We start from the raw sequence: 22,842 nt of genomic DNA on the forward strand, positions 1-22,842 counted from the left end.
TCAATTCAATTATTTTATGGTCCATAGTTGTTCAATCTTGGAAACTCTTTACTCTTTTGCTGGTCAATATCGACCTCCGCCTACTGATCAAGATCGATTTGCAGTAAGATTATATTCCGTTCGCATTTACGCCACCTGAAGCTGCTCCGCGCCATATTTGTCCACTGTATTTCCATAATAGTTACTGCCTCAAATGTAACGTAATGGTACAGTATGGTAAAGGTAATCCTTAGAGTGCACTCCAAAATTCCAGGCGAGGTACATTAAATGGTAATAAAATTTAAAATTAACTTTCACAGTTCAAGAGTGCATAAGCCGTATCAAGCGAACGTCACCCTGGGTCCATGATAATCGCTCTATCCATCCCGGCAACTGGAGAAGCACGCCGTCCTTCCATCACAGCTCACTAGCAAAACCTTAATGGCGACTGGCCAGAAGCCTACTTGTCAGACCACAGTCGCAATGTTTACGTGCGCATACTCGCTCGGTGGAGGGGGAGAGTGGCGAGATGGTTCATACGGACGACACTAGAATGCATGAGAATACTGGAAAAGGATTTGTCTGGCCATACACCACAGATGGGCACATTAATAACTTTAAAGCCGGCGAAAGTTAATGTTTATAAATATTGAAAACCATGGTATCTGTGACCATGTATCACTTGATGAATAACGCAGCGGCAAACCACATTAAAGACACGAATTTCAATGGCCATGCAGCCAGCACTAATGTATTCACAGAGAGGTATAAATTCTTAATCCGGTAATAGTCTCCCTCCCCGAAGCTCGACATGTACAACATATAATGACTTTCATAAGGTGGTGGTCTGGATACAAGGTGAGTTTTTAATGGAATCGTCCGAATAAGAAAATGACCACCGATCACATGTCCCAGTTTATGCACCACCAGCAAGATGAATCCAATAGTCAATTAAGAACCAAAACATATATGAATTGAGTAAAAAACAATTGAGTGCATTTCAATGACACTAGCTGTCCAGTTACTTTCAATCATTAAGAAGTCCCATGCATTAAAGGGGTGCTACACGCAAGTCGCAGGTAAATCTGTTAATGTTCTAGATAAATGGTGACACTCATGCTCCAGATCATTTGCTAAGTTTTAATTCCAATGAACAAGTCTCGCAAGTTCATATGTATCAACTGTTCAAAGATTTCGTTACTTTGTGGTGCACACACAAAACTGAACAATTTATTAAATGTTCACTGGTAGAATAATAAACCTTCTTAGATTTAAATGCACGCGATTATACACCCAAATTGAGATTATCACATGTTAGACATTCATTTTAGTATTGTTTATCGGACTTGCGTAAGTTAAGAAACGCCTTCATTTGGTTTCCATTTTATTATTATTGCAAGGGTGGCATAAACCAATTTAACAAATTAAAAACGCCCAGAAGGGCAAGGAAAAGAAATGAACAAATATAGGAAAACAAATTTGGTGAGCATGTTATAAGATCACAAGATCCAACAGGTAAATCCTTTACATAATCTTAAACTGGATTAACTTGACTTAAGACTACAGTATGGCATTGGATAAAACTACTAGTAAAAGCAAAAGGAGAACAGGATTACAATAGAATACAATAATTACCTAAACGGCCCTTGACCAGGTACTAGGAAATATATAACCATAAATATATCATGCTAAAATTAAATATATCGGCAGAAAGTTTATGGACAACATATAAGGAAAAGAATTAGCTTGAAAATTAAAGATAGTCATCTCCTCAAATTAGTTTTCTCTGCACGTCAGCAACCCTATCGGAATGCCACATAATAAAGACACCACCAGCCACAATGAAAACGAGAAGCTACCGTTGCATAGACATACAACTTCAAACATACACAATACACAGAAATAAGTTAAGCTTAGGAAAGAAAATACTGACAGAATACAACAAACCACAAACATGGTAAGTTCAATAAGTCCAGACATCAATCAAGTAAGAACACGCTACATATCACAACACCTGATCCAGCAATGCATGATAACACAGCAAGAAACACATCAAATTATCGAACACAGCCACACCGACATTACTCTTCATATAGATGACCTACCCAGAGATGTCAAATCATTTCCAGAATTGAAATACTAAGAGAACAGCAATCCACACATAATTTCAAAATAACCAGACGTTGACCAAGGGAGAACATGTTGCGAAGCAATGACACATTACACAGTAATCCAAGTTAATTAAAATTACAATTAATTTTTTAAATTAGTGGAGTAGAACCACTAATCAGTGAGCCAATAAATAAATTTTTAAACACATTAAATACACGACAAAATCTAGATATTATATTTTGCAATTAATCAATTGTAATGCTACGTATACACTCCATGCATAACCCGTCTAAAGAAGAGATAAGATCAGATATAGTTATACTCACAAATAAGAGAAACACTGAGAAACTGGACATGAGAAAAAGATCAATATCCATGGGTTACGGTAAATAATTACTCAAGGCAAGATGAATATAGTTAGCTGCAGTTTGAGACTTCAAGATCTTTCAGATGGTGGATACGCGTATCAGCAACACCAAGTCAAGAATAGTATTAGGGTATAGGAACTCATAATAACACAATCATTAACTCCATGGTGGAGCAGGACAGAAAATGGCAGAAAGAAATTCAGAAGTGTCACCCAATCTTAAATTATATTCCTCACAACTTCACCGAATTTTCAAACATATACATCAACCATGGAATACTCATTTAAATAACTGTTTTAGAAATACCCCTCAATTAAGTGGCCAATTTGGAAATGAGAGCATAGACCTGACACGATTCCCTACCGGTTATCCACAAGGGATCTCGGACAAATCTGGAACAGTAACAAGTGACATCCGTAGACTCACACTGTAGCCACACAGCCACAGGTACCGTGCGAAATATATATGAAACAAGGTAAATAAAATTTAAATGGTAGATCATGAACTAGGACGACGGAAAACGCTCAATAGAACGATGAAGAAGGAGAAAACGCCACGAAAAGACCCGATCATCGAATAGTCGGAGGCTTCAATACCACCTATGAAGCACTAGTTAATCTCATACTCAACTGGCGCCCCGCAGAACGGCAAGATGACCAAAAATTAATAGCAACGGATACAAACACTCCGGAGAGAAAAGGACCAATAGACTGGCAGGTTAATCCAAAATGAACTTTATAGTACAGGATAAATACATGATGACGTCAGATTACCTGGGTATGCAGAGAATTAAAACAAAACAAGAATAGACCAAGTCATACAGGAATCACAAATTACATGCAAGCAGACCAGGCTTTTTCTAAGAAGAGTGGTAAACGCATGCCAGGATTTATTTCCCAATCTACGGGCACACAGGGGTAAATTAAGTGCAATACCGACCATACCAAAGTGTTATAACCATTTAATTGTACTACACAATAACAATACAACCTTAATGAATCTCAACGGACATGCGTTAGCAAAAAAGGGGGGGAAGGGAGCACTAACTATCCTCAACGACATGCCGTGAAGCCATCATGCCACCTCACAATGCAAACTTTAAACAAAATCACGTACCGTTACAACATAACTAACTCAGGACCAAAACCATTACCTACTAGGTTCGAAAGGAGAGGATCCATTGGTGCAATTTGTGAAAAATAACACCACCATAACAAGTAGACGAGGTAGGACGACATGGACGTTACAACTCAATAGATTAACACACTTCATGAATAATACACCAATTTAGAGACAGAAACCAGGCAAGTAAGGTCTGTAGAAGAATGCAGAATTAATAACACATGCTCCCCAAAAATACAACAAATAACAACGTAGTTAACCACCATTACCAGAAAGAAAAACCCAGATGCCTAATTTTGAGAAGGTAGATAGGGTAAAATTTTACTCACCAGAAAATCAAAAGGACAGGAATGACTAGAAATAGATCACTCAGTTAACGGGTAATTCACAACTGATTACAGAAATGATTAAAAGTTGGGCATGAGACCAATCGGAAATTAGGAAATCGTACCACCAGAAGTTGGAGACCGAAAGCAGTGAAGACAGTTAAGTCCATGCCGTAAAGGCAAACAGACAATCACCACCAAGTCCGATCGACAGAGTTCCGCAATAACCAATATCCACAGGCAAATCCAAAACTCAACAAATAGGATCTAACACTGGGTACTATCCAGTTCCTAGTCAACCCCCCAAATAAAGAAACTAACCTAACAGATTACTCGGTTCGTTTAATGCACAGCTAACAATACCACAACCGGAATAGACAGTTATATCACCAAATTAAAGTCGGATAACAAGACATAGGCAATAGAATACTAGAACAGTTAAAGATAAATACAGGTTAGGACACCTTAACAGTTTTCATATCAGTGAACAACAATGCACAGACCTAATATTATATACAATTTTCCAAAATTTGCTACAAAGCAAAGGCTGCTACATAATACATTATTAAATTAATGATGAAAATTTAGTAATCTTCAATGATCAGGATAGAATCAATTTTATGATGGACAGAGCAGGCATGCGCCCAAACCAAAGGAGCAATGAGATATTAACGATTAAATAAATAGGTGCCAATAGCGCAAGTGAAAGGATCCACACGCCACGAACCACAATCACACTTTAAAATACAATGGTAACAAGTACACGGTAGTAAGCTACTACACAGTGATATTAAGATTGACATGAGACATGAATGCAGAAGATTTGGTGCAGAAAATCATAACACGTTGTAATTAATTCGCACACTACTAAAAACAATTTCTTGGGAGAAAAAGGTCATACGGTCAGGAAGCAATACTCAAAACAAAAATACTATACATGGAAAAGTTACTAAATAAAATTCACACGCATCCAGAATAGGTACAAAATAATCTAAAGATAATTAAACAAATTTTCTTACTGAAATGTAGCCCTCATCCGCAGGTCCGAACTACATACCATACGTATTATCAAGAAGCCCTTAAGAGAGAAGAGGGATCACACATAACCTGATTTTAACTGGGAAAATTGATCTCGCCTAATCCTCTTGGTGATGGGGTCACTCCCCAGTACCGATAATAAAGACAAAAACTGTAAAATAGTACAGGGACTTTGATACCTAGGAGCAAGCTTAGCATACAATTTGTTAATTTCTGTACTAATGGTATAGGATCTGACAAAAACTTGATCACCAGCTTTCAACCTAGTTTACTTTCTACATTCGTTGTACTTATCTCTGCCTGTCTTACAGGATACCGACAATTTCTTCTTCTGAACATGGGTTTAGCCAGGTCGGGAAGATTATTAATACCAAGTTCGTTGGACATAGGAGAATACGGGGTGTAACAGAACATAAGGAACATGGGAGTTTTACTATGAGATTCGTGTGTGGCAGAATTGAAGGCATGGGCTAACCAGTGTTGGCAAGAATCCCACTTGGATTGGTTATTGTGATGATATGCAATCAGGGAAGATTTCAGGTTCCTGTCCATTCTCTCGGCGTAAGATGGGTTTGGATAGTTTGGAGTTGTAGTAACATGGGAAATGCTCAACTCGAATAGGTACTTCTTAAACAAGTGGCTAGTGAATGCACTGGCATTGTCATAAACCAGAAACTTGGGTACACCAAAGGATGCGAAGATAGAATTAAGGCAACTTAATAGACGTACGAGAAGTCATAAATCTAGTGGGAATAATCCCAGAAAACAGAGTACGCGTCAATACACACAAAGATATGAATGTTTCCCAAGGTAGAGCGAGGGAGCGGACCTACAAAATCGATGAATGACCTTTCCATCTGCCGAGAGGCTTCTGAAGATGAAAATAAACCAACACGGTTCTTCAGGTTGTGTTTACTGATAGCACAAGATTTACAGGACTTAACCATTTTCCAAATGAAGAATTTTCTAATTTTCTGCCTAGTTTTAAATGTGCCTAAGTGACCACCAATGCGTCAACAGTGATAATATTTGAAGATGATTGGCACTAGGACCTTGGGAACAACAATAATGAAATTAGCATCAATTCGACCTTTTCAACATTGAACACCCTTCACCAGAGAATAAGGTTTTACTACCATTCCGTCACAAAGCTTGTCGGTGATTTCATTCAACTCAGGATCAGCGTTTTGATCGCCAAACTCATGGTATAACAAAGGTAGATCCGGAAGAATGGCGCCCACACTAACAATATTACATCTACTTAAGCTGTTAGCGGTGTCATTCTCCGAACCTCTGATACGCTTAACCTGAAAACTAAAAGCGGGTATCCTAAGTGCCCATCTAGTGATTTTGCCCGTTCTTTCGGGTCGGTTCAAGGTCGAAATTTACATGTTCAATAAAGGGTCTTAATTTCTCAAGTGCAAACAGCACGGCCAAACATTCCAACTCATAGATTGAGTACTTACTCTCCAGATTATTGAGTATCCTAAACACATAGGCAACGAGTCTACGACCGTCCTCATGGTCCTGAAAGAGTGCACCAGCAACAGCTTCTCCAGAGGCATCAGTTTGTGCAATGAAACGTTTACTAAAGTCGGGTATGGCCAACAAGGAGCATTCGATAAGGCAAGTTTCAGAGTTTCAAAGGCTTCTTGTTGGGAGGGACCCAGGTGAACTTGACATCCTTACGCCTCTGATAGTTAAGGGGTGAGGTACCACAGCAAAATTCGGGATAAACTTGCGGAAGAAATTTACCGTACCCACAAAGCGTGCAACACCTTTTACGTCCTTAGGTGGTTGGAATTCTCTGATAGCCTGGGTCCTAGATTGATTAACGGAGACTCCGTCGGGCGACACGACATGGCCAAGAAAGGATATATATAGCTTGGCGAAGGTTACCTTGGATAGTTTCACAGTAAGATCAGCCTATTACGAACGCTCAACGACTTCCGTGACATGATCCACGTGTTCTTCAAAGGTATTCGAGAAGATCACAAGTCATCAAGGTAATTGAAAACAAACTTAAACTTGATATCCCCTTGAATAGAATTCAGAAATCTAGTTAAAACAGCTGCTCCGCAAGATAGTCCGAACGTCAACCTGAGGTACTCATAAATATTCCAGTCCTTGATGAAGGCGGTTCAGGGAAATATAAGTTTTAGAGAGCGGAATCTGATAATAGGATTGATTTAGATCTAACACGGTAAAGAACATGGGCGGAGAACCACCCAAAACATGTAAATCTGGCAAAGGAATAGATTGCAGGATGCTTGTGGGATTAAGGGATCTGTAATCGACAACGGCATGGTATCCTCCGGAGGGTTTAGGTACCAGGTAAACCAGAGAGGCATAAGGAGAAATGGACGGTCTGATGACACCATTGGCAAGCATTTGGTCGATATTCCTTTAGAGTTCTAGCATGCGAGGAGGCGAAGGAGGTAAGGAGGAGTTCTAACAAGTTGGTTGACAGACAGTTCAGTATCGTACTCCAATACATCCGTCAGTCCTAACTTGTTGGTAAATACCTCAGGATATTGATGGCACAAGTTACGAACTTTATTAGCTTGTTGATAATCCAAATGATCAAGATCCAACTGATCGATTTCATTGTTCTTCCCTGGTAGCGGTCTACCTACACAAGAAATTCTGAAGGTACCCAAAGGAGCATCAATAATATCGACGTTACAATTTGAGGAAAATTTAAAGTAGAATTGTCTAGCCTGGAGGTCTAAAACGAATCCGGTCCTTGACAAGAAGTCAGTGCCTAAAATAATACTACAAGCTAGCTTCGGAGATACCAAGCAATGAACCTTCCAAGTAAAATTACCGGCTGTGAGCTTGCATCCGGGAGATAGTAGGTTCGAATCCCACTATCGGCAGCCCTGAAGATGGTTTTCCATGGTTTCCCATTTTCACACCAGGCAAATGCTGGGGCTCTACCTTAATTAAGGCCACGGCCGCTTCCTTCCAACTCCTAGGCCTTTCCCATCCCATCGTCGCCATAAGACCTATCTGTGTCGGTGCGACGTAGAGCAAATAGAAAAAAAGCAAGCATCATCATATATTAAAGTGACGTTACCAGAGTCATTTAAAGCAACAATCGGTTCATTATTCAGCTCTGCCTTCGCGAAGGTACTTTTAGACTCAACCAAATCGGAGATTTTATTACATTCCTCCCGACAAATAACTCTCTGAATCCACAGAAAATTCAGTGGCAAGATTCACAAGTATTACTATCAACCTTCAGTCATTGATTGCGTTTTTTGAAAGAGGTTGGGCAATTATTTTTAATGTGCTGCCTCGACCCACACAAATAAGAACAAGGACCAGTACTACGCTTTATTGACGGGCGAGCATTCCGAAGGTGGTCACGTAATCCACAATTATATCATTTTTAAGATTTCCACTATCCCTAGATTGAGGCGAGGCCGGGTTAAAAGGAGGAGGGTGGCAGATGGGTCTGGCCGCGTCCCCGTGCTTGACATATTCAGCAAAGGTACAAGCAGCCTCTAATTCCACAAAATTAGTCGGGCTCTTCCTGAGGAGTAGGTAGGATCGGTTGTAGGGAGGAAAACCTTTCAGAATATGTGCCACCATTCCTTCTTCTGGCACAGAAATTCGAAATACCATGCAATAAAACCTCGAGTCTAAGATATAGTTGAGTCGTAAAACAATATTGCGGAAACAAATTTTGCAGTGCTAAAGAAGGGATAAATTTTGATAGTACAAGCTCATGAAATTCCGTAATCTTTATATTCTTCGAAATAGCTTCAGAAATTTCAGGTTTCAGGATTCCCTCACAATGGGGGAACAAGGCATTTAGAAATATTCAGTTCACCAGTTGGAACAAGTTAAAGATGAGTTGGAAAAAACAGTTACAGTGTAGTATCTTGCCGTAATCGTCAGTACGCTTCAGCATAATATCCTTACTTACGTATGGTAAAGGTAACCCTTAGAGTGCACTCAAAAATTCCAGGCGAAGTGCATTAAATGATAACAAAATTTGAAATTAAATTGCAAAGTTGACGAGGGCGTAAGCCCTATCAAACCAACTTCACCCTGGGTCTATCCACCCCGCCAAGCGCAGAAGCACGCCGTCCTTCCATCACAGAACCTTATTGGCGACAACCCAGAGGCCAGAAGTCAGACCACAGTCGCAATGTTTACGTGCGCATACTCGCTCGGTGGAGGGGGAGAGTGGCGAGATGGTTCATACCGACGACACTAGAATGCAGAAGAATACTGGAAAAGGCACTGTCTGGCCATACACCGCAGATGGGCTCATTAATAACTTTAAAGCCGGTGGAAGTTAATGTTTATAAATATTGAAAACCATAGTATCTGTGACCATGAATCACTTGATGAATAACGCAGCGGCAAACCACATTAAAGACACGAATTTCAATGGCCATGCTGCCAGCACTGAAGTATTCACAGAGAGGATATACATTATTACTCCGGTAATAGGAGGATAAATAAAATAGCTAGTCATTCTTGAAATAGGTATCAGCAGAAAGGAAAAAGGAAGCAAGGAATAGTATTGGGTAATATTTGGAGATAGTATTTATTATTAATACTATAATTTATTTATTTTCCTAAAATTGTGCATGTACAAATACACGGAAGTGCCTCCATCCCCGTATGTATGTGTGCATATTCTCTGCTGAATATTCACAAATATATAGGTAATTTTAAATTTACATATTTACAAATGTTCCGCTTTTTCTACGCTAAGTTGTCTACTGCTATCCTACAGTGTGTCCCTTTTCACATTCCTATCTCTTATCAGTTATCTAAAAAGCAGTGGCGAAAGGACTTGGGTTAAGACGCAGCAGGTCGCTATGCAAGTTAGGTTCCAAAAAGTACAAGAAAATAAAATATATAAATGCAACGTAAATTTTAATCTAATAGCAGTTGTATATTATTGTTTGAAATAACTCCACATGTTGTATATGAGTTGATAATGTTTTTAAATACAGAGGATATTATGAGTAAAATTTCCACGAACCTACTACGCTGGCGTAGCAGGGGGAGAAGTGATACTCCCACGTGGCGCGTCCCAGGTGGCGGATAGGGGGTCTTAAGCGGCTTGCTGGCGGACTTGAGGGAAATAAAATACCTCTCGCGGACCAAACACACAACCCCCCTGTGGGTTGGGGGACGCAGACCAAGAATACACCCACGTTATTCCCTGCCTGTCGTAAGCGGCGACCAAGGAACCACGAAACTACTTGTGATTAGTACCACCATGCGGAGAACAACATGGTTCGCTTTTACTTGCGCGTAGTACCACTATATTAGGTACCAAATAGGTTTGTGATTAGTATCATAGGAGCACCGTGCGATCGGCTTCTGCAGTACCTGTGATTAGTACCACCATATGAGCGGGACCATGAGATGATAGCTACCATGGTCCTGCCTTGTCTGTGATTAGTACCCACTCTATGCGGAACACCGCAGGATAGTGCAGGTCCCTGTGGCTAGTACTCTTATGTGATGAACACCATAGGTTTGCGTTGCCTGTAAATGGCGACGCAAGGTGAGAAAACCCATAGGTCTATATTGCATGTCGAATTTCATGACCTGTGTGTAGTACCATAATTTGTGGAATACCGCAAGTCTCTGCTACTTTTGATTAGTACCGCAACATGACAAATACCATATTCTACCTTCCTAGAGGAAACTAGCGTTATGCGGGGCCGATAACTTGGATTTTCGACCCCCTTTAGACTGCAAGCATCATCCATTCAGTGTTACGCTATAGCAACGGTCCCTTGGTCAGTAATCCTATTGTTTTACGTAAGTTTCTGTGAATGTAAGGCATTGCGGGTCGCATCCACTGATTGCTTTAAATTCATGTCCATTCATTCATTCTTCGTCCTCACGTATTGAGTTCTGGTCAGTTGAGAATTTTGGACTTTTAATTTGTCATACCATTTCGTAACATTAGGGGCCGATGACCTCGATGTTAGGCCCCATTAAACAACAAGCATCATCATCATCATTAGTTAAATTTTGTAAATATTGTAAATTTATTAATGATGAGCTGTGTGTTTAAAAGAAAAAGTTAGTGTAAATTGTATAATACTGTATTTTAGGAAATTGTCTTCCTGTCTGTTCATTGACAATTTAATGCTTGATAGTAAGATATTTTTGTGAGCCATTTGCCACCAAGGTAGACACCTCCATTGCATTTGAAGTGATTTTGATTTGATTGTTCATTTCCGCTCTTATATTTTTTTAAATGGGAGATAAATTAATTATACTCTCCTGTCTCATACATCTTACACACTAAATGGATTAATCTTGCCATGCTGGTTTCTCCTAAGGTAGTCAGTAATTCAGAGGGAATGTCATCAATTCCAGGAGCCTTGTTCCTATTTATTACTCACAGCTCTGTCAAACTCTGACCTCAAAATTGGGTCTCCCATTTCATCAGCATCAACAGACTCTTCCTGTCTCCGAACCAAATCATCTACATCTTTACCTTGATACAACTGTTGGATATGTTCTTGCCATCTTTCTGCTTTGTCTTCTTTTCTTAGAAGTGGCTTTCCATTTGAGCTCTTAATATTAATACACCTAGATTTCCTTTCTATAAAGGTTTCCTTAATTTTCCTGTATGCAGCACCTACCTTCCCTAGGACCATACAACCTTCGACATCCTTGCACTTCTCCTTCAGCCATTCTTCCTTAGCTACCTTGCACTTTCTATCCACTTCATTCTTTAATCGCTTGTATTCTCTTCTGCCTTCTTCATTTCCAGCATTTTCGTATTTTCGTCGTTCATCAATCAGGTCTAGGATCTCCTGAGTTATCCATTGATTCTTACTTGATTTTTTCTTCCTTCCAAAAATTTCTTCAGCAGCCCTACTGACTTCTTTTTTCATGAATATCCACTCTTCCTCTATTGTGTTTCCTTCAGCCTTTTCATTTAATCCTTTTGCAAAATGTTCCTTGAAACAATCCCTCACATTCTTTTCTTTCAACATGTCTAGATCCCATCCCCTTGCATTCCTTCCTTTCTTCAATTTCTTTAACTTCAGATGGCATTTAATGACCAACAAATTGTGGTCGGAGTCCACTTCTGCTCCCAGGAAAGTGTTCCAACCCAACACCGGGTTTCTGAATCACTGCCTAATCATAATGAAGTCTATTTGATACCTTCCAGTGTCTCCAGGTCTCGTCCACGTATACAGCCGTCGTTTGTGGTGTTTGAACCAAGTATTAGCAAGGACTAAATTATGATCAGTGCAGAATTCACCCAGCCGACTTCCTCTTTCGTTCCTTTGTCCCAATCCGAATTCTCCTACTATATTACTTTATCCTCCTTTGCATACCACTATATTCCAGTCTCCCATCACAATTAGATTCTCGTCACTTTTACATATTGTATTAAATCTTCTATCTCTTTATATTGTACCGGTAACGGCGGTACAAAACTAAGTCCCCGTAATAGAAATCTAAAAAAAAAATTACGCGTTACGCTCCGGGCCGGCTACGAAAGACTGACTGGATGGCGAGCAACAGGTGTGTGCGTGTGACGTAGAGAGCGGGTGACGTCACAGCATGCCTCACCACAACACAGAGCCTAGACTGATGTGGAATGTTCTTCGAGATTCTATGGGTAATAACTTTCCCCACGATAATAATTAAACAAATATAACAATATCATCGTGTAACCCGATCCCTTGTCTACGTTCCTGCAGAGTTTCACGTAAATCTAGCATGAGGCGATGAAGTTATGGAACGAGATGTGAAGGCCCGGATCAGATATAAATACAGTACTGCTTCGCTCAGCAGAGCAGTGTGTGGCCTGTGGAGCTAGGCAGTGGAGTTCATACAGTCGGTTCGCGAAGACCGTGATTTAGCGTGAAGCGGCTATCAATCTTCGAGTCCGTGGACTTTAACCCAATCGCGTCGAATATGGACTTGTACGGACTTCTTTATACTGTGAGTGATAAACGTTTACTCCGACGGGACGTGATATAAATTGTGCTTCGTCTGAACATTATCAAGTGACTGTTTATTCTACACTAGTGTCTAAGACTTGCGTATGTTTTCGAGTGCTCGTAATTTGAAGTTTAATGTTATAGACAGGACTTAGGACAGTTTGCTCCTTACAGAGTACTAAATACTTCAAGTTTATGAGACTGTGTTTTAATCCAGATTTACTCGATTGCAAGCATGACCACGTCACTAATTTACCATTTCATGAACTTTAGGTCATGAACTGTAAACTGTGCATATGTGAACTGTGCATTTCAATTCTATTAAACAGCACATTTCAATTCTACGGACATTCAGTTGTGCGTTTCGATTTTACGAACAGTCGAACCGAGGACTGTCAATACATGATTAATTTCGTCTTTTAATTTCATGTTATTATCAATATGTGAATGAGTTCGAATTCACGAGTGAAACATCTTTATTTTCGTATCCAATAAAATTTTGTTGAACATTGTTTCAAACTAAGAACTAAGTCGTGCGGCATTACTTTACATTATGCCAAGTGCCACAAACTTCAAGTGACTCTGTTAAAATTCGACGATAAGTTTCGAGTGGACTTTTATTTTTATGAGTATTAAATTTACATGCTCATTCGAGTCTAGTGGCCTTATTTTCATTTAAGACGGGACAAAATTTGGTGACATTTTACCGTGTGATAAACTCTCAAAGATACCTTTTTTCGTGTTTGAACCTTGTTAAAACCATTGATAAACTTTCCTCTCATCTGTGCAGAAGCAGTCTTTGCATTAACTCGCCCGAAGGCTTAACGATGTTCATTCACGTTCATCGTCTACGAGGACTACCTCAACGCCCTTCATCAGCACCGTATGGATCTTCAAGACGTCGGATGGATCTTCTAGAACTTCCATCGGGGAGGAATGGTGATTCACTGGTATGGGAAAAGGAGGAGCTGCCGGAATCCAAGAACATCGCCAGCCCTAGGACGAGGAACATTTTCTACAGTATCTGCTGTACAGAGGTGACATGTCTTTGAATTTATTAATGAACTCAGAGGAAAAATTTTAAGATTTATTTCTAAACAAACCCTCTCCCTCTGTACGCACTTCAACGAATGGTACACGCCCTGCGTCTCATGTCTACCGAAGTACCACATTTACTGTTACAGATGAGAGGGGGAGAAATTTGCGCCCCAGTCGTGTTGGGGCCGATTTGGAGTGCAGTAGAACTAGAAATTAGCGTTTCAGCAATATAAGAACTTAATTATGAGTGCAGTAGAATTTAAATTGACACTTGACCATTCTATGCTCAATTTTGAAATACTAGTAATAAATTAAGAAGTGCAGTGATAGACAAAATCGCACGAAAATCGTGTGACTTAGCAACTTAATCCAGATACATTTCCAGTGCTTTGTGTGGAATAGCCATTAAACATTCCAAAGAACTTTCTAACAAGATTTAACTTTTCTTTTATAAGAAGTCTTATCAGTGATATGGGATAATTTTTTTGTGTCTTAAATGTCTTGGAGAATTTTCTTTTTGAGAATGTTTGAATGACTTTGAACATGAACTTTTAACCATTGGACAATAATGGTGATATCTGAATTCTTTTCAAGTGATTTATGATTTTCTTGTTGCTTGGTTTAAATACATTACCATCAAAATGGAAAATATTTTAGCTGCTATTGAAGCTCTTAAGATTAGCATAAATGAACGTATTGCCGAATCGCATGCTCAAGTAGGTGCTGATTTACAAGCTCGTATTAACGAGGCCAATGCTGCAACTGCTCAATTAGGTACTACTTTACAATCTCGTATTAATGAGATTAACACTCGTATTAATGAGGCCAATGCCGCAACTGCAGCCAACTTAGAAAGTCGTATCACACAAGTAACTAAAATAATTAATACCAAGTTTACCGAAGTTAATGCTAATTTGGAAAATAGGCATACTAAAGCTGGTTCTGAAATTGAAAAACGATTCTCAGAAACTAATGCGAAGATTAATTCTAAGTTTACGGAAATAAACGAACGCCTCATCCGTAACTTAGAAACAGTAAAACAAGACCTTAAACTACAAATAGTTGAAGACTTAAAAGCTTCGTTTCCCACCTCACATCAATTGATTAAGGAAGTTGAAAGCTTAAAGGCAGAATTTAAAGAATCTCGTGGTCAGTTATAACAGGCACAAGCAAAAATAGCCTCTATTCAGGATAACATCCATGAATCTTTTAAGACTAACTTCCAGAAAATAAGTAATGAGGTTAATTTACTTAAAACAAAGCAAGAGGAAACAGATAAGCATGTAAAAACCCAATTAGATAGCGCACGTACTCAAATCATTCGCATAGGCCGCGACGTAAATGAAGTGAAGCAGGACCTCGAAAAGGAAGTCCAGAGCGTGGAAAACTCCATCCGTGGACAAGTTAAGACTATCAACGTCGAATTGCAAGGAAAAATAGACCATTGATAATAGGATATCTCAGGTGGAGAAGGAGGTGTCTACACACCAATGTCAAGGGTCTAGCGGAGATACTTCTAGCATTTCCACAGTTTTAAAATTATCAGACGATAAACCTGCAAAATTTTCCGGAAAGGAAGAGTACACAGCGACAGAATTCCTCCTCAACATTGAAGAGTACTTTCAAGAGAATAAAGTACTATCCGATCATCAATTGAGGATAGCTTCTAGATTATTGGAAGGGAAAGCATGAAATTGGTACACAGCATTTAAATTTAACATTGAAACCTATGATGAGTTCAAGGAGGCCTTGTTGAAGAGGTTTTGGAATTCAGAAATTCAACATTTGATTAAGCTACAGTTGTACTCCAGGAGATACAACACAGCGATTAATTCTTCACGATATTCTGACTTTCTCATTTCTCAATTAAAGAAGATGCAATTCTTTGATCCTCCTTTGCCACAACAGGAGTTAATACAGGTAGTAACTTTACAATTTCCGGCGCATGTACAAGAAATTCTTGTGGCAGCCAATGTTCATGACCTAGAACAACTTGATTATTTATTAAGGAAACTTGACACTGCCCATACACAAAATCCTCCCAGGGTTGCTAAGACGAAGTTAACAACCCGCCGAGATCGAATCCCGAACCCCGTGAGGAAGTGGAACCACGGAGTGATTCGTTATCTCATTTCCGGCGATTTAGGAGACGTAATCAAACGTGGAAGAAACCCATTGAGTCGCTTACTCGAGATGGAGATTCGCCGAGAGCCGAGATCGAAAGAAGATGGAAACTCGCGAATATATCCAGAATCGAAACCGGGTTGAAGGATTACCTGGCGCTACCTCTTTACAATACCAAGAGCACGCCAAAAGACAGAACACGAAGCCTGCGACAAATCCCGAATCGACAGGCGCAATTAAGAAAAACTTCGACAACACAACAATAAGATTGCCTGAAAACCGGAGTAGAGGAGAAATAATTTCTGTCACTAATATTAATTACTGGTACTTGGATGACTCAGATCTCTTGTATGAAGATCCCACTCGTACAACACCAAAGGTCCAACGAAGACATCCAGTTATTAATATTACTTTGGATACCCTTTACGTAACCGCCTTAATCGATTCTGGAGCTCAGGCTTCATTAATTTCTGAGAGGTTAATTGAAATGTTGGAAGGGGGGAGAAGACATGTTATTGATACCAGTCGCACAGATCAAAATTAAAGGGATAGTACCGGACAGGCATATCAAATGTAAATTTCAAGCTTTCGTTACATTTGACATTGAAGGTGTCCAGTTGGAGCATATATTCCTAGTCATTTCGCCGATGATATTCAACGTCATACTAGGGTTAGATTTCCTAGCCAAGTATGGGGGAATCATTGATTATCCTGCCAACGTCATACGATTTTTTAACATCGACTCTGTAGAGTTGCAGCTGGTAGACTGTAATAATTTGAAGTGCCAAGGTCTGGGTACCCCATTCATAGAAACCGGAGGCAACATGAGCGATGCTCTGCCTGCCGATGAAATAGATTGCGAAGAGGGTAGACCCGGTCAAGGGGGACCCGTCGAGGGCCAGGAAGTGCCCATTATTGAGGATGTGTTCGACGAAGGTCGTGATCACTTCATATTTCTCACCAGTGCGGCTGAAAGCCCAGAGTTCGATTCCCGCATGGCAGAGGCAACTCGACAAATATTTGAGAAATTTCCTGATGTTTTTGATGACAAACCCGGCGTTATTAGAGATTTTGAGTACCAATTGAATGTTAAGGACACCTCTCCTTATAAAAAACGGCCCTATCCAGTTCCTGAGAAGTACCGAGAGGAAGCCAGGACGGTGATCAAAGAGATGGAGAATAATGGTATCATTTCTAAATGTGTCACTCCGTATCTAAACTCCCTGGCCATTGATAAGAAAACCAGCTGTTTCGCACCCCGAACTTCGCATTTATGCAAAGTTTTGCCCACTTTATGTAAGATCATATAGAATTGCAGAGGTTCTCGAAACCGGGGCATACAAAATTAATAAGCTGGATGGAAGCATCGAGGGCATTTACAATGCAGCCAACCTAAAGAAATATTTCAGGAGAGATCATTAAAAGAAAATCCTATCGAATTTTCTTTTCCCCAGGAGGAGGGGGAGATGTACCGTAACGGCGGTACAAAATTAAGTCCCCGCAATAGAAATTTTAAAAACTTACGCGTTACGCTCCGGGCCGGCTACGAAAGACTGACTGGATGGCGAGCAACAGCTGTGTGCGTGTGACGTAGAGAGCGGGTGACGTCACAGCATGCCTCACCACAACACAGAGCCTAGACTGATGTGGAATGTTCTTCGAGTTACTACGGGTAATAACTTTCCCCATAATAATAATTAAACATATTTAACAATATCATCGTGTAACTCGATCCCTTATCTACGTTCCTGCAGAGTTTCACGTAAATCTGACATGAGGCGATGAAGTTATGGAACGAGATGTGGAGGCCCGGATCAAATATAAATACAGTACTGCTTCGCTCAGCAGAGCAATGTGTGGCCTGAGTGTGTGGCCAGAGTGTGTATGTGCACGCTAGGCAGTGGAGTTCATACAGTCGGTTCGCGAAGACCGTGATCTAGCGTGAAGCGGCTATCAATCTTCGAGTCCGTAGACTTTGACCCAATCGCGTCGAATATGGACTTGTACGGATTTCTTTATACTGTGAGTGATAAACGTTTACTCCGACGGGACGTGATATAAATTGTGCTTCGTCTGAACATTATCAAGTGACTGTTTATTCTACACGAGTGTCTAAGACTTGCGAACGTTTTCGAGTGCTCGTAATTTGAAGTTTAATGTTCTGGACAGGACTTAGAACAGTTTGCTCCTTACAGAGTACTAAATACTTCAAGTTTATGAGACTGTGTTTTAATCCAGATTTACTCGATTGCAAGCATGACCACGTCACTAATTTACCATTTCATGAACTTTAGCTCGTGAACTGTAAACTGTGCATGTGTGAACTGTGCATTTCAATTATACTAAACAGCACGTTTCAATTCTACGAACATTCAGTTGTGCGTTTCGATTTTACGAACAGTCGAACCGAGGACTGTCAATACATGATTAATTTCGTCTTTTAATTTGATGTTATTATCAATACGTGAATGAGTTCGAATTCACGAGTGAAACATCTTCATTTTCTAATCCAATTAAATTACGTTGAACAATGTTTCAAACTAACAACTGAGTCGTGCGGCATTACTTTACATTATGCCAAGTGCCACAAACTTCAAGTGACTCTGTTAAAATTCGACGATAAGTTTCGAGTGGACTTTTATTTTTATGAGTATTAAACTTACATGCTCATTCGAGTCTAGTGGCCTTCTTTTCATTTAACACGGCACAAAATTTAGTGACATTTCACCGTGTGATAAACTCTCAAAGATACCTTTTTTTCGTGTTTGAACCTTGTTAAAACCATTGATAAACTTTCCTCTCATCTGTGCAGAAGCAGTCTTTGCATTAACTCGCCCGAAGGCTTAACGATGTTCATTCACGTTCATCGTCTACGAGGACTACCTCAACGCCCTTCATCAGCACCGTATGGATCTTCAAGACGTCGGATGGATCTTCTAGAACTTCCATCGGGGGAGGAATGGTGATTCACTGGTATGGGAAAAGGAGGAGCTGCCGGAATCCAAGGACATCGCCAGCCCTAGGACGAGGAACATTTTCTACAGTATCTGCTGTACAGAGGTGACATGCTCGGTGAACAATTGGAAAATGGTTTCTGAGAATATGATGAAAATGGTCTTTGAATTTGTTAATAAACTCAGGGGAAAAATTTTAAGATTTATTTTTAAACAAACCCTCTCCCTCTGTACGCACTTCAACGAATGGTACATGCCCTGCGTCTCATGTCTACCAAAGTACCACATTTACTGTTACAATATTGTGATCTTTCCTACCTTTAAAGACACCATCCAAAATTATTCGTCCACTGACGTCGTCCCACGCCATCTCTCCACTGACAGCTCGGAACATACCACTTAGACGAGCAGCTCGTCTCCTTTCTCCCAAGTCTTCCCAGCCCAAACTTTGCAACAATTTTGTAACGCTACTCTTTTGTCGGAAATCGCCCAGATCAAATCGAGGTGCTTTTCATTGGTTTTTTTCCAGTTCCTGAATCAAGTAATCTACTCTAGTTGGGGTCTCACCAGAGACAAATATGCTCTCGCCTCTACATCCTTACTACAGCCCCTAAATACTCTCATAACCATGTGCAGAGACCTGTACCCTTTATTTACAACTCCATTTATGTGATTACCCAAATGAAGATCTTTCCTTATATTAATACCGAGGTATTTACAATGATCCCCAAAGGGAACTTTCACCCCATCAACGCAGTAATTAAAACTGAGAGGACTTTTCCTATTTGTGAAACTCACAACCTGACTTTTATCCCCGTTTATCGTCATACACTCCCTACTGTCCACCTCACAACATTATCGAGGTCATTTTGCAGTTGCTCACAGTCTTGTAACTTATTTATTACTCTGTACAGAATAACGTCATCTTCGAAAAGCCTTATCTCTGATTCAACTTCTTTACACATATCATTGATGTATACAAGAAAACATAAAAGTCCAATAATACTGCCTTGAGAAATTCCCCTCTTAATTTTTACATTGACAGATAAAATTTCACCTACTCTAATTCTCTGAGTTCTATTTTCTAGAAACAGAGCCACCCATTCAGTCACTCTTTTGTCAAGTCCAATTGCACTCATTTTTGCCAATAGTCTCCCATGATCTACCCTATTAAATGCCAAAATTCAATCAAACCAGTTATTAATTTTGCAAACAAGTCTAATATAATTAGAAAAAATGCTTTCCCAAAGCTTACATACAATGCATGTCAAACTGACTGGCCTGAAGTTTTCTGCTTTATGTCTATCACCCTTTCCATTATATACAGGGGCTAATACAGCAACTCTCCATTCATTTAGTAAAGTTCCTTCATGCAAACAATAATCATAAGTACTTCAGATATGGTACTATATCCCAACCCATTGTCTTTAGTATATCCCCCGAAACCTTATCAATTCCAGCTGCTTTTCTAGTTTTCAACTTTTGTATCTTACTGTAAATGTCACTGCTGTCATAGGTAATTTTAATACTTCTTTAGTATTAGTCACCTCCTCTATCTGGACATTATCCTTGTAACCAACAATCCTTACATACTGTTGACTGAATACTTCTGCCTTTTGAAGATCCTCGCATACACACTCCCCTTGTTCATTAATGATTCCTGGAATGTTTTTCTTGGAACCGGTTTCTGCCTTAAAGTACCTATACATATTCTTCCATTTTTCACTAAAATTAGTATGGCCTCCAATTATGCTTGCCATCATGTTATCCTTAGCTGACTTCTTTGCTAGATTCAATTTCCTAGTAAGTTCCTTCAATTTCTCCTCACTTCCACAGCCATTTCTTACTCTATTTCTTTCCAACCTGCACCTCCTCCTTAGTCTCTTTACTTCCCTGTTATAATATAGGGGATCTTTACCATTCCTTACCACCTTTAAAGGTACAAACCTATTTTCACATTCCTCAACAATTGCTTTCAACCCATCCCATTGAATCGTAATAAATCGTAATAAATAAATTAAATGAATAAATAAATAAATAAATAAATAAATAAATAAATAAATAAATAAATAAATAAATAAATGAATAAATAAATAAATAAATAAATAATCCGCAATATGCATATGATACTTTTCTGTTTGCAGTAAGTGATGAAAATCCACAGATATTGGCAAATTGATTGGTCAAAAAAAGTTCTGAGTTTAAACACGAAAAATACTAACTTAGTGACCGTAAGAAAACATGCCATTCAACCCATAAAGTTGACAGTACCTGACACATCACTGGAACATGTGGAGTGCTTTAGGTCTCTCACCAGCGTACTTGATCACAGTATGAGCAGTCCTGTTGAAACTAGTTCCCAAGGACTGCATTCAAGATAATGATTTAAATCCCGTGTCACTTCATTTTCTCTGTTCCTGTTTACTTCAGTGTTGTGTATGTCCTGTCTTATTTTATGGTGGTTTTGCTATTTGCTTTACGTCGCACCAACACAGATAGGTGTTATGGCGACGATGGGATAGGGAAGGCCTGTGTGTGGGAAGGAATCGGCAGTGGCCTTCGTAAGATACAGCCCCAGCATTTGCCCCATGTAACAATGGGAATCTACAGAAAACCATATTCAGGGCTGCCGACAGTGGAGTTCGAACCCACTACCTCCCGGATGCAAGTTCACAGCGCGCGCCCATAACCGCATTACTAACTCACCCGGTTTTCTTTATGTTGCTGACGCCTGCACACCATCCTTCGAGATGTGGGGCTACAGTACTCCGAGCTGGAGGTCACGTACAATATCAGAAAGTAGAGTACTTTGGTCATATCATTGGAAATTTTGGGGTAATGTGGTGGTTTATACGTTTAGGGAATAATAATTTCAAACCAAATCCATCAAAGAACCAGACATATGCTTTTCACGTGGGGAATACTGATAGTTGCAGGTGAAGTGATTGGGAAATGTACTGGAACACAGTGATACGCCTAAGTATCTGAGGTCAAGCTTTGCACTTATCACTGCTCCAACACCGAGGCAAAAGTCCTCTCACAATGCTTTGACATGATCAGATTGGGCCGCTCATCCAGAAACAGTGCCACAGCTGTATGGTATAAATCTGTACATGCCAAGAAGTTCTACGTTGCACTCGTAGAAGCTTACTGACTGATCGCAGGGTATCTAAAACCAACCAACTAAAACTAATAGCTCCACCTGACACTCGACGTGAAGTAGCCGCGAATGTGGAGACGTACAGTTCGCCCTCTCCATAGACATCAACTTGTCTACTTGCAGATCCAAATGAAACCATGTTTGAAGCAGGAACCGCAAATTCCCAGATCGCTTGGAACTTGAGAAACTTGAACAGAAGCTTCTCTGTTACTACGAAGAGTCCTGGACGACATGGAAGTCTTTAAAGTGAATTGGGAGGTCCAAGGACAACGTAAAGAAAAACATCCCTCTGATACTAGTGCTAGTATCTGGTACTAGGCAGCACCACTCTAATATTTATCATCTTTCTTGTAATTTTTACTGTTTTATGGGACTGTCTCAAATGAATAAGTGACCTCCTGTAGTTTATCTTATAGATGACATTTAAGGAAAGAGGAGTAGGGCAAAAAGGAGAAAATCTTGCGTACATAATCTACGAGAATGTTGTGGGCTTCGTTCCACCACACTTTTCCGACTTGCTGGGAACAAGAGTCGATCGCCGTGATGACAGCGGACATGCGATGAGGAAATTGTAGAAGAAGAAGAATTATTGCTAGTTTTATATCATGATTATCTATGTACAACATAGAATGCGATAAGCCTGAATTATTCCGCCTCTTGTATATTTAA

At 39.8% G+C, this 22,842-nt stretch overlaps 1 pseudogene; it reads left to right on the forward strand.

Moving 5' to 3' along the window:
• LOC137503246 (zinc finger protein ZFP2-like) overlaps positions 1-22,418 on the forward strand; it is a 59,956-nt pseudogene extending 37,538 nt beyond the window's left edge.
• Positions 22,419-22,842: the final 424 nt, after the last annotated feature.

The sequence above is a fragment of the Anabrus simplex genome, chromosome X (genome assembly GCF_040414725.1).
Source record: "Anabrus simplex isolate iqAnaSimp1 chromosome X, ASM4041472v1, whole genome shotgun sequence".
Lineage (NCBI taxonomy): Eukaryota > Metazoa > Arthropoda > Insecta > Orthoptera > Tettigoniidae > Anabrus > Anabrus simplex.